Source organism: Terrapene carolina, unplaced genomic scaffold, assembly GCF_002925995.2.
Source record: "Terrapene carolina triunguis isolate 2854851 unplaced genomic scaffold, T_m_triunguis-2.0 Scaffold88, whole genome shotgun sequence".
Lineage (NCBI taxonomy): Eukaryota > Metazoa > Chordata > Testudines > Emydidae > Terrapene > Terrapene triunguis.
Genome location: NW_020664439.1, coordinates 24190089 through 24202541, shown reverse-complemented (window position 1 = coordinate 24202541; position 12453 = coordinate 24190089). Strand labels below are relative to the sequence as shown.

Here is a 12453-nt window from a genome sequence, read left to right as displayed (position 1 = left end):
TAATTCATTTTTTTAATGTAACTTGTAAATTAGATTTCCTACCCACTCCTCTCATTTCTAACCCTGATACTACCCTGGGTGGTTTAGGAGAAGAGGAGACGGATCTGTTTGAGAGGGGATGCTTGTCCTACGTGGATTTGAGGACGTGGTTTGGTTCCTATAAGGAGTAAGAGGGGATCAAAGGATAAAGGAATTTGCAAGTGGAGGAGATGAGACGGGGGGAAGGAAGGACAGAGGTTGGACTTTGTGAATGGATTTTAGAAACAGAAGGCAACTTTTTGTCGTAGAGGTGTGGAAATAAACAAATTGATGGATTGTCACAGGTGTTGCACTTCCTGCACCTCCCATGGCCTTTTTTGTCTCTCTTCTTCCTCCTCCTCCTCTTCCAGTTTCCTTTCACATTACAACTTTGCAGTCTCATTCCTAGTCCCCACTCCCTAACTGCTAGAGCCTTCCTTTAGGGTAGGGAGGGGAGGGAACTCTGGGCCCAGATGGTTCAACACCTGCACAAGTCAACCATTCATGCACTAGCACGCAATCAAGTCTGAGCTGTTCCAAGTGCCAGAGGTCCTCAGGCACTTTGGGCTTTGGAACAGCCTAGGCTGCATTGTTACTACATGAGCAACTGAACTGGAAAGTCATTCAGAAGACGATGCAACACTGAGCCCTGCATTCCTTTAAACTGCACAGGGAGCAAAGACCAGCAGAAGGCATCAGAATGGGAGAGCAGGTTTATCAGATATGTTTAATCTGAGATTTTGTTTTGTTCTAAATATAAGCATCTGGTGTCTTGAATATAAGCATCTGGTCATACTACCTGCACAGAAGGGCAAGTGGACTCTATAGCTCCCCCAAAAACTGCCTTAGTAAAACTACCTGATTAACTGGAATGGAGGAATTTCCTTCCTCTCATTGAACATCCCAAGGTCTTTTAATCTCTTTTTGTGAAGAGAGGTCCCTGTTAAGTCATTTATAAGTTTAAGTTTATTTGGCTGACCAAAATAAACAGTAGGTGAAGTCAGCCAGGAGAGCAGTAATGGAGACCGTGGTGTCAAATCTATGGTCTAATAAAGTCTGCTACATTCATTTAATACTGTAAAATATTTTATATTGAAGTGTTGCTAATGATGTTTCCATACCACCACAAAGAAAGGACGTGAAATGCCTCTCTAGAGTCCTCCAGTCACCTTCAATCATCTTGTTTCCTCAGAAGGCAACTGGGTTAAATGGAATAGAAGCCCAAGTGCTGATAGTGAAGGCAGAGACTCTTATATTTTAGTTGTCAAGCGCTCTCCATCATAAAATATTCTTGCAACCTTTTCTTAAGGTACTCTAGCCCCTCCTCCCCGCTCCCCAAATTGTTGACAACAGGCCTTTGAAATACAGCAAGGGCAAACCTTTTGAGTTACAGAAGTATATATTCTTTGTCCCATGAAATTCCATTCAGATTTTATTGAAATATAAACTATTTCAAATCTCCAGAATTTGCTTTTCCCTTTTTAAAGAAAATCTTAGGAAACAGTATACAAAAAACTATTTCAAAGTAAATTTAAATTGTAAAGTCAAGCACTTGAAAGTTAGGAAATGTCAGTATTAAGGTTGCCATGAAACCCCAACTCATCCCCGTTGGGCATATGTATTATAATACAATCTTTAATTACATGATCATATACTATTTTTTCCACAGGATTCCTGCCAAATTCAGTGCACAGGATGGATGCACAAGGAGCCAAAATTACAGTTGCCCGTGCAACCATAAAACTAGTATTTCCTAACTTTTGAGTGCTCAATTCTCCAACCTAAATAATGATTTAAGCTATTTTGTACATAATTATTATTATTTTAGAATAACTTTGGAAGATCACTTAAATACAATACAGATTATATGTCTTTTAAAGAAGTATCTGCATGATGAGAGCAAGGTTGCTTGGCATGAGATTGTTCCTGGCTAAGGAGCAGCACGGAAGAAGACATGAAGGCAAGAGTATGAAGAGAATGTGAAGGGAGTGGTTAGGAGAGAGGCTTGGTCAAAGTGAAGAGAATGAAATGACCACACAGAGATTTATGCAACATAAAGGTGTAAAGAGCCTTGCTGGGAAGAACTAGAAATTTGTACTTGATGCAGAGGGCAAGGGGAAGCTAATAAAAGGAATTCAAATGGGGGAAATTACATGGTCCAAGCGCCAAAAGTGATAGCTTATTCTTTCAGTCATGTTTTGGATAGATCAAAGGGAGTAAGGTCTGAGGAGGAGGAGGGAGAATTCCAAGGCCATGGTCAAGAATTTTAGCAGAAGGGATGGAGAGGAAAGGGTGGATTTAAAACTTGTATGATTTGGCAACAGACTGATATGGGGAGAGAAGACAAGAGAGAGGAACAAAGAGGATCATGCCTGGGTAATGAGGAGGCTAATGAAATGCCAACAGTGATGAAGAAGAAAGGGAGAGAGGAAAGGATTGGGGCAGGAAGGGGGCGGTGAAAGGAGTTCAACTTTAGCCATTAAGTTGGTGGCAGAACATCCAAAAGCCGTCAGAAAGAAAAGCAGGTGTAAAACTGAACAAAGGAAGAGGTCAGAGGTGGTGAAGTTTTTTTGGGAATCATCTGCATAAAGGTGGTTGTTGAAGTCATGAGAAAAGCTGGGGTCGCCCAAACATAAGATACAATGGGATGAAAGGAGGGGTTCCAAGACAAGAAAACTGAATGAGTTACTAACATGATGGACCCCAGGATAAAACCTTAAGACAGACAGATACTGTCAAAAAGAGTCTTTTCCTTCCCCCTTTGAACACACATCAAAGCTATGGGGAAGGTGCTAAATGAGCAAGAGAGGTTAATGATGAGGGAGAAGAAAAGGATGAGAGAGGAAGCAAGGCAGGAGAAGGGTTCAAGGAGACAAGTTAATCAGTTAGAAATGAATGGTTAAAGAGAATTCTAGGAGCCAGAGGCCAAGATTTTGCTGAGAAAAACAAAAGACTCTGATATACATCATCTTGGTTGAGAAGGTCAAGTACATTAAAAGTATGAAAGTTGCATCCTTTATGACAGAGATTCTCAACATGGGTTCTAAGAAGGCCACTTTGTGAGGCTGCAGCAGTGCCTCCATATACCTGCAGAAGTGACTAAAGACAGGAAGAGAGGAGAGGGTATTACCCAGCTTTTCTTCTCTGTGCTCAGGCCACCATAGGACTGAAAGCATACCAATGACCTAATAAGAGGCTGACAAATTCAGATGGGGAAGCACGGGCCATCACAAAGTCTGCCACCATTCAACTGCACTCCTCTGTCCTTCACAGGAAAAACCATCTGTCAATTGCATAATGGAAAAGCAGGCCATGCCTGTGGGTGGCTCTCTTGAATCCATTTGTTACAGCAAACAAAGCCTCAGAGAGATGTGTTTAGCATTGCATCTCTTGTACTTTTGCCTCCTTTTTATATACAATATCCTCTGCTTAGAGCAGATTACAACATTGAGTCTGGAACTGGTATGGCACAACACAAAAGACCAACACCCACATTGAACATGCAGTAGCAATTTCCACTTCACTCTGTGACCATGAAATATGGACATGTTATCGCCAGCATACCAAAGTACTGAAAATATTTCATCAACATCACTGTCAAGCTGTTATGCATATTCCAGGTGAAAGATAAAATCACCAAGAAGTATTCAATCAAATGGTTATAAAAACACAGCTTTGTTGGACTACACACATCCTCTGCACAGAATATAATGTGCTCCTGAAAGAAAATGTTTAGTCAACTTCTAATGAGCAACAGATCAAGAGGAAAGAGAAGAAAAAGATATCCTGAAAAAAACTCATTAATTGAGCCCTAGCAGAAATCAACAGTAAGAAACTACAGCAGCAAACAAATCAATATGGAAAGTCAAAGTTAACATCTGAATTCGAACATTTTGAAGTATATTTGTCAACAATGAGAGAAGAGAGCAGAAAGAGGTGTTGAGGAAAGAGGATTTAAAAACACATGTAACTAGCAAACATTACTCTATTTCCCCTACTGACCTGCGGAAAGGCCTGTAAATCAAGAAGTGGTGCCTTCAGCCACCTAGGGGTTCAAATAAGCTTACTAAATCACTGATATTACACAAAGGAAAAACTGAAATTTCACAGGAGTAAATTTGAGCTTTGAAAGAATCTATGGCTTAGTGACAGCAGAAGTGTTATGAACATAGCTTTATTAAAAAAAAATTGGTTCCACTAAACATAAAATTTAATCTGGAAAAATAGTCATACACCCTGAGGACGTATACCTTTGTACATGCATGCTGCTGGATATACCTCCAGGCATGCTGAACTCAGTACTAGGTTGAAAGAAAAAAAATTCATTCATATAAAATAGCACAATTTTTTTGTTTGCCTATGCAAAACACTATACTATGCAAGTTCTGGCAGTATTGACAGTAAAGATGAGAATTTGAGGTACAGTATTTTATCCAAGCTTTGTGAAGCTGGCATGAAAATTTTTATACTTGGAAACAATGGGTGATGGACTTATTTTACAATTGTACATAGAACTTACCTAAAACGTTCTCTGCACCTGGTTCCGGCACGGCTTCCTTCAAATCAGTACACTCAAAATAAAAAAGCTACTAAGTAATAAAAACATACCTTCCAAAAGCCTCTATCCTCATGTCACTTTCAGGGATGGAGATGTCTTGATTCTAAACCCTTTTTTTTCCTCCTACAACTTCCTGGTCTATAACAGTACCTATTGCCAGTTCTGAAATTAAACTTGCATACAGTATTATCTTTTTCGTGCTCTGCAGTAAGTCTTATTCATGCCTTTGTCCACAATGGGCTTGAGCAGCTTTATGTAGAAAGAGCCAAATTTTACTCAGTTATGAGTGTAAATCTAGAGTCAACGAAGTTACTCTGAATTTAAACCAGCATAGATGAGAGCACAATTTGACACTAAGGGCAGGTCTAACAAGAACAGCTTGCCAGCATAGCTATGTTGGTGAGATTTTTTGTTGACATAGCTAGGCCAGTAAAAGCCACAGTGTCGATGCAATTATATTGGTATAAGAGTGCTTACTTCTTATAGCTTATTTCACTCGGCGGACCTGGAATAAGTCATAGCAGCAAAAGTGCAGTTTTGCCAGTATAAGGTATGTCCACAATAGGAGCACTTTGCCAGGATATTAATCTAGTCTATGTATGTTCTTATACTGCATTCATCACTGTAGTATCTGAGTGCCGTACAGTAGTGCATTAAGCAATGCTGAACATCTCACGCATTTGTTCTCTCATTCCCTCCCCAAGAGAAGAAACACACACAGTGGAATGCCTTGGTTTGGTAGGGTATTTTGGGGGGAGAGTTCATTTTTTGTTAAAAATACATGTTGCTATGTATTTATGTAAGAGAAGGCAGGTCAAAGAAATGAACCTTGCAGTTGGAGTGGAATGTGTGGTTTATGATGGTCCTTAGTTCTTGTGGAATAAGCTCCCTGCATCTTGGACCAGCCCCTGAGAAAGCTGCCTCTCTTATTGTTGAGTTCTGTTGTGACAGAGGAGCACAGTTGTTGACCATGATCTTCGTTCTAAAGCTTTAGGCAGTCTTCTAGGTATCCCGGACCCAAGCCACAGAATGCCTCTTTACGGCACAGAACCCTGGTATAGCTATATGGTGAAAGCACTCCTACTGTAGCCCTGTCTTAGGCCTGTTAGATAGTAGGTGCTTAATAATAGCAAAGTAGGCACCAGAGGCCCAAACTCTTCACTTAATCCAGTCTCTATAGGCCCTTCATACCCCACAGAATGCCCCCTACAACAGGCAGGGAAAGAGATGTATAAAGGCTGGCTACATTGACTCTATGCCAGGTGAGAATACTAGCATACCAGGGAGGATTCTTAGCTGGCAGGATGCTGCAAATTTCCAGCCAATCTGTAGCGCAAAAGGGGAAGAGAATCTGACCCAGGGTGTATTTTTTTCCTTTATTATCTCTCTGAACTGCAGTTTCATTAGAATGTAATGGCAGTTTCCTTAGTTATAGCTAGAAATGAGAACCATTTTCCTATCTGCAGAAAACTTCTTGTGCATTTCCGTGTTCAGTACAAAATACCCTGTTTGGTCTCCTAGTTCCTCCTTGGATTTCCCCTCAACCTTCACCTCATCTCCTCTTAAGCTCCTCCAACACCACACTTTATCACTCTCCCAGAGAGCAGTAGAACTTCCTCACAAATTGGCCTCATCACAGAACAGCTTTCTTGACTCTCTTCAATCCCATCTCAACAGCCACCTCTTTTCACTGGCTCTGAGTTTCTAATAACACTAGGAAATATTGAGTGACGATTTGATGGCTCAGGGCAGAGATAACAGACACCTCCTATGGAAGTCTAAGCAGAAGCACCAAGTATTATACAGACAGGTACATTGAACTGTTCTCTGATCTCTGAAAGGTGGTCCCTCCAGGTCTGAGTTGAGCCACATAGCTGTGGTACCAGGAGAAGCTCACACTGTAGCTTGTCCAGGCTGCATTGTTTCCTAGGGTACGTCCAGACTACCCGCCGTATCGGCGGGTAGCAATCGATTTATTGGGGATCGATATATCGTGTCTCATTAAGATGCGATATATTGATCCCCGAACGCGCTCCCGTTGACTCCGGAACTCCACCGGAGCGAGCGGCGGTAGCGGAGTCGACGGGACCCGCGGCTGTCAATCCCGCACCGTGAGGATGGGAGGCAAGTCGGAATAAGATATGTCGACTTCAGCTACAGTATTCCCGTAGCTGAAGTTGCGTATCTTACATCGACACCCCCCCAGTGTAGACCAGGCCCTAGATAAAAAGACTTTCATCTTTGGGACTGTCCATATAGCATCTCTCTCAAATCACAAAATTCACTTTTATAAACAAAACCCTCCACAAATCCTTCCCCCGAGTATCTTAGTTTCACAGATGCAAACATTTGCCCTGAAACTTAGGCATTCAACTTTTCAATTTATTTTCAACTTTAACAAATGATAGCTACAAACATTACCTGGTAACATGTCATACAATGTGTATGCTATACTTAACTTGTATTTGAATGGAGTAATTGAATTTTTTACTGTAATTTCTACAGCTCTCAAAAGTGTGCTAATCTCTTAACAGTAAAAATAAAAATGCATGGTCTCTGATGATCCATTTTGGACATTACACAGCTAGTAAAAGTAACAAACAGTAGAAGTAGTTAGGGGCCCCTAGAGGATTACAAAAATAAGATCATATGGTTACTCAGTTATGTTGCATGAACATCCCAAGAGTCCCATGAAAGATTGTTTGTTTTTTCCCCTTAAATGACAAATTAAGATTTCTTATAGACAACAAGTGCATTATGAAGGACCTGAGCAGCAGAGGGGAAGGTAGAGTGGCCTGGTTCATGGATTGGGCAGGACATTCCAAGCACAGGGGGCAGCATAGAGAAAGGCACAGAGATGGGAGGGGAAGAAGGAAACAAAGGAAGCATTGGGGCTTGCTCCAGTGGTGGAGTGGGACAAGGGTGCTTGTAAAAGTAATGTGCACAAATATACTGTATTACATTGCAACCTAACCTGTTTTATTTTAAAAAATCTTGTGTATTAATATTTTCCATTAAAAAACTTGTAAAGAATTGGTTCTGTTAGGTAACAAAATGAACATACATACAGCGAGCCAATGATATATTTAATATTCAATCTCTTTTTTCCACCATTTAAACACTTAGTTCACCTATAAACCAATGTGAATGGTGATGACTGGAATAATTGGCAAATGCAATATATCAACAAAGTTATACTGTAGTACACAAGTTTCACATTTCAAAAAAATTTAAACAGATATTAGAATTATGACCTAACATATACAATCTAGTCCAGGGAAAACAAAACTTGTAAGATAAAATAGAAACGTAGTGAATTAAAGATCAGGAAAAAAGCAATGAGATTTACAGATGCAGATTTCCCTCTACATATTTTCTAAAACTCTCTTCCCTGCGCTACATTTCCGAAACAGGTCAGGGAACTCAAAGCTGTAGTAATTAGAAACACTATTGACTCATCCCATATCTCCCTATGTAATGTCTTGTAACCTATGATTTAAATTCTCATATGAGGTTATATCAATCATGCACATAAACTAGTCTATCAACATTGGTAGTAAAAGATTGCACCATCTATGCAACAATATGTACTTAACCTACATTTATTGCAACTGCCAACTTTTTATTTTTACTGACACTAAACACATACACCCACCCAACCAACTAGAGACAAACCACAAAAATGCTAAAAAGTTTGATTTAAGGTCCAACTGAATAAAGGTGCAGGTTCTACTGAACCCTTAGAGTGACAGCTGAATAGGTACGAAGGACCCATGGAATAGCCGGATTTTTACTACAGATGTACAGATATGTATAAGATGGGAGGTATGACACTTGCATGGAATGAAATTGGGCTAGAGAAAAAAAAAAAGACTTTCACTCAAGCTTATATAACTGGCAATAAACAAGTGTAAGAAGGTGGAGATCAACCTTGTCCATCACAGAAATGCTATTTATAAGGAAGAAAAAGGATCTGTTTCAAGACTGGACAAAGTCAGTCACCAACTAAATGAGACCCTTTAGTATTCCATCAAGATCTGCCCCCTTTTTTATAGAGAGGAGAGGAAGGAGGAGACTCTTCATTTCCAAAGCTAAGGGTGAAACAATATGTGGAAGAGTGTGAATTCTCCTGGGAATATTATATTTCTTCTCACACCATGAGCGGGATGACATTTCCTGTAATATGAGCTGCTTTAAAGCAAAGAAGTCCAGAAGTATACTAGGGTAAGAACATAACGGCCATACTGGGTCAGACCAAAGGTTCATCTAGCCCAGTATCCTGTCTTCTGACAGTGGCCAATGCCAAATACCCCAGAGGGAATGAACAGAACAGGTAATCACCAAGTGATCCATCCCCTGTCATCCATTCCCAGATTTTGGCAAACAGAGGCTCAGGACACCATCTCTGCCCATCCTGGCTAATAGCCATGGATGAACCTATCCTCCATGAATTTATCTAGTTCTTTTTTGAATCCTGTTATAGTCTTTGCCTTAGCAACATCCTCTGGCAAAGAGTTCTACAGGTTGACGGTGTGTGATGAAATACTTCCTTTTGTTTGTTTTAAACCTGCTGCCTATTAATTTAATTTGGTGGCCCCTAGTTCTCAAAGATAAGCTTACAGTTCTTATTCATCAACCCCACCCTCCTACTGAGATACCTCATTACACATAAGTTGTCTCTCCTGACTAACACTTGTTGACTTGACAGAATTCCACTGAAGGCAAAGATGCCTTTTCTTCAGAACATCTATATGGAGCCTTAAATCTAAGCAGAATAATTTCCGCACAACTGTACTACTTCAAAACATGTGCTTCCCTAACTAGACAGATAATCATTATCCAAAAACTCCATTAAATTGATAAGGTGTTTGTCTTTTTGTTATGCATCTGTACAGCTCCTAGCTCAATGGGATCTTGATTGGAGCCTCTAGGAGCCATCACAATAGAAATAATCATAGTGAAGCTCATCAGATAGAGAAGTTCCCTTTAAGAGATTCAAGCCCTAGAGTTCCCAGGAGACAACGTTTTATCAGAGAGGTTTTGAAACAGTCAAGACTTTCACTTCTGTGAAGTGTTTGTTGTTGTTGTTTATTTTGTTGTTGTTGCTGCTGCTTCCTGTCCATATTTTGGTACTTCTTATAACTGTTTTAAAATCAAAGACATTTAGACAAAAGGAATAAGAAAGTTTTAAACAGGAAAGGGATATTTATTGATTCTCTAAGGTTAGTTCCTGGCTGACTTGTAGGCGGAGCAATTATAGGTTCCAGAGCGAGAAGGAAGTCCAAGAGAGGATACAGTAGGGCCTGAGCAGTTACATTCTCTGACAAACGGTGCTACAGGACATGGAATTCCCTGGCTGACTTCACTTTCGCCATGCTCTATGCAGCTGGAAAAGCTCTCCTTGAGGACTGTATTACAGAGAATCCCTCATGTGATTGATGTTTGGGCAAGAATCATCAAACTCTCTTTAGGATTCACTTACAAAACCCAAAGTCTGAACAGATGTAAGAGCTGGGATGCTGTCATTTTTGTCACCTGAAAAGAATTACCCCACACTAGCCACTTGTGGGGATAGGCCATGACTGTGACCCTGTTTCCAGAGGTGACTTGCTACAACTGCTATGAACTCAGGAAGTCAATGAGAGGCCAAAGGAGAGTGTGTGACATTAGAGATGTAGGTTGCAGAGGGAGCACAGGAGGAATTGTTGGTGCTAGAGTCTCATCAGTAGATGCAGGTAAGCATGTCAGAGACCTATGGATTGTAAATAATTCCCTGGAATGATAGGAATAATGGTTGTCCAGGTAGAATCCATTATGAAAGAAGTTATTTAAGATTTCCTGTAAGCATGAGACTGTGGTCCTTGCATCTTAAAGATGATCCCCTTGCCCTGTGAACACGGTAATCCCCTATTCCCTCTGTTTTATAAAAGGATAAATATCCATTTGTTATGTTGAATTAAAGCCACTAGGCAGAACCTTCCTATGTGATGAGCATATAGAGTTATTACTTGCTCCTAGTTCCTTAAGGAATTAGTCAAGGAATCCTGCTCAGAGAAGTGTCCATCAGACAAGGGAAGAGGCATACATTTATTTTTAACTGAGAGATTCCTTTCAAACCAAAATTGTATCCAGAGTGCCTGCCACACCATAGTTGTATCGTCATAGACCTGACATCCAGCGAGTTTGACCCTTGAGAGACTACTTTGCTAGGACCTGATAACAATAGCACAGAAAAAGTGCTTTTGGGGGACCATGAAAAAGGGCTTACATGGATTAACAGGAGCTCGGAAGAAAGGTGGTTAGACAATACCACTGAGAATTTATAAAATCTCTTAATACAGTTCACCATACTTTAATCCCAGTGTCTGCTGGACCATGGATGATGTAGCTGCAGATTTATACGATTACTATTGATAGTGATATTAGCCAGTAATATTTTTCCCTATGCCCAAGAGATATCAAGTTGTCATCTACATTCCCCATCTCTTTTCATTTAATGTCCCAAAATGGACCTCAATACCAGATACTAAAAAACAAAATTAAAATGAAGTTTTAAAAGTTTGGACTGGAGTTTCATTTGTACTTAAAACGTAGCAGTAGTGAAAAAAGTGACATGCTTTATTACCGTGTAGTGACATCATAAACTATATTCATTGTCAGTCCCTGATAAAGGGGTGACAACCTTGCAAAACTTAGTTCAACACTGTTTTGTCCTCCAACATACGTAAGTTTGGGTAGGTTTCATTGATTCTGTGCTTTGGAGTTCCTTTCAACTTCTGAGACGCAGAGCCATTAAAGGTGTCACTGCTTACTGCTGAGAAATGGTCTGTCTTGCTGTGTTTTTTCCTAACATTCATATATAAAAAAGCTTGGCGAGCCAGGAGTGGATAATCTATACAATTACTTCCTATAACAAACACATCAGCAATTTGCAAAGTTATTTTATAAATCAACAGTGGAGAAAATTTCTGATAATTAAACTTTGATACACATTATGTTCAATGTCAAAGCATCATAATATTGCCATTGTAGTGTCTCATTCTTCCATTCAGAGTCCCTTCAGGCCCCAGACTTTCTTGCTATCTCTTCAAGCTGACCTCCCAACAGGCTACACAATAGACACACACCATACAAACCACAAGGAAGTGAGCAAAAAAAATTAAAATTTCCAACAAAAAAATAAAACACACACCACACTCTATATATTAAGTCGAGAGCTAATAATATCACAGACACTATATTTATATATGTATAATATATATAACACCACGTGATGTATACTGTGGCTGTGTATTAAATTTTTTAGTTTGAAAAATAAAAGATATTGCACTTAACATACATTTTTCTAAGTATTTTTCTTCATAGCACGAGATATAGTCAGTATTTTACTTGGGTACCTTCTTTTATTCCTTGCAGTTTATCCATAGAGGGCATATAAAGGTTTAATATGTCAAGACAGAAAGCCATCAGAGGATCCAGTGACAAGAGCAACAGCCCAAACTGGCCACCAGGAATTCCAAAATTGAGAACAGACTTAAGCATGTGTTCATCCGACAAGGGATGGGCATAAAGGTTCTTCATCAAGACAGAAGATGTCCATTGCAAGGGCAGCTCATAAGGAAGGGAAACAATTGTTGAAGTAGCAACGAAGGGCATTTCAGTAGTTAGGACAACAGACTGAGCAAAGTGAGGCAGTTATGTTTGAATATTAGCATACATCTGTACATCAATCCATGCTGGTGTTCAATACTTTAAAAGATGCTTAGGTGTAGTGAGGGAAGACAGGAGTAAAGAATTAGGGAATATTTAAGTGGAAGAATACCTATAAAGTGTTCAGACAACCAGCTGTCTGTGTTCTCTGATCAGTTTTGTTTCTG

The 12453-nt window shown here is 39.9% G+C and overlaps 1 protein-coding gene across 1 annotated transcript in view; it reads right to left on the bottom strand.

The window, feature by feature from the left end:
* Window positions 1-12453, bottom strand: part of MED12L (mediator complex subunit 12L) — a 322140-nt gene that overhangs the window by 135116 nt on the left and 174571 nt on the right. The window lies entirely within an intron of this gene.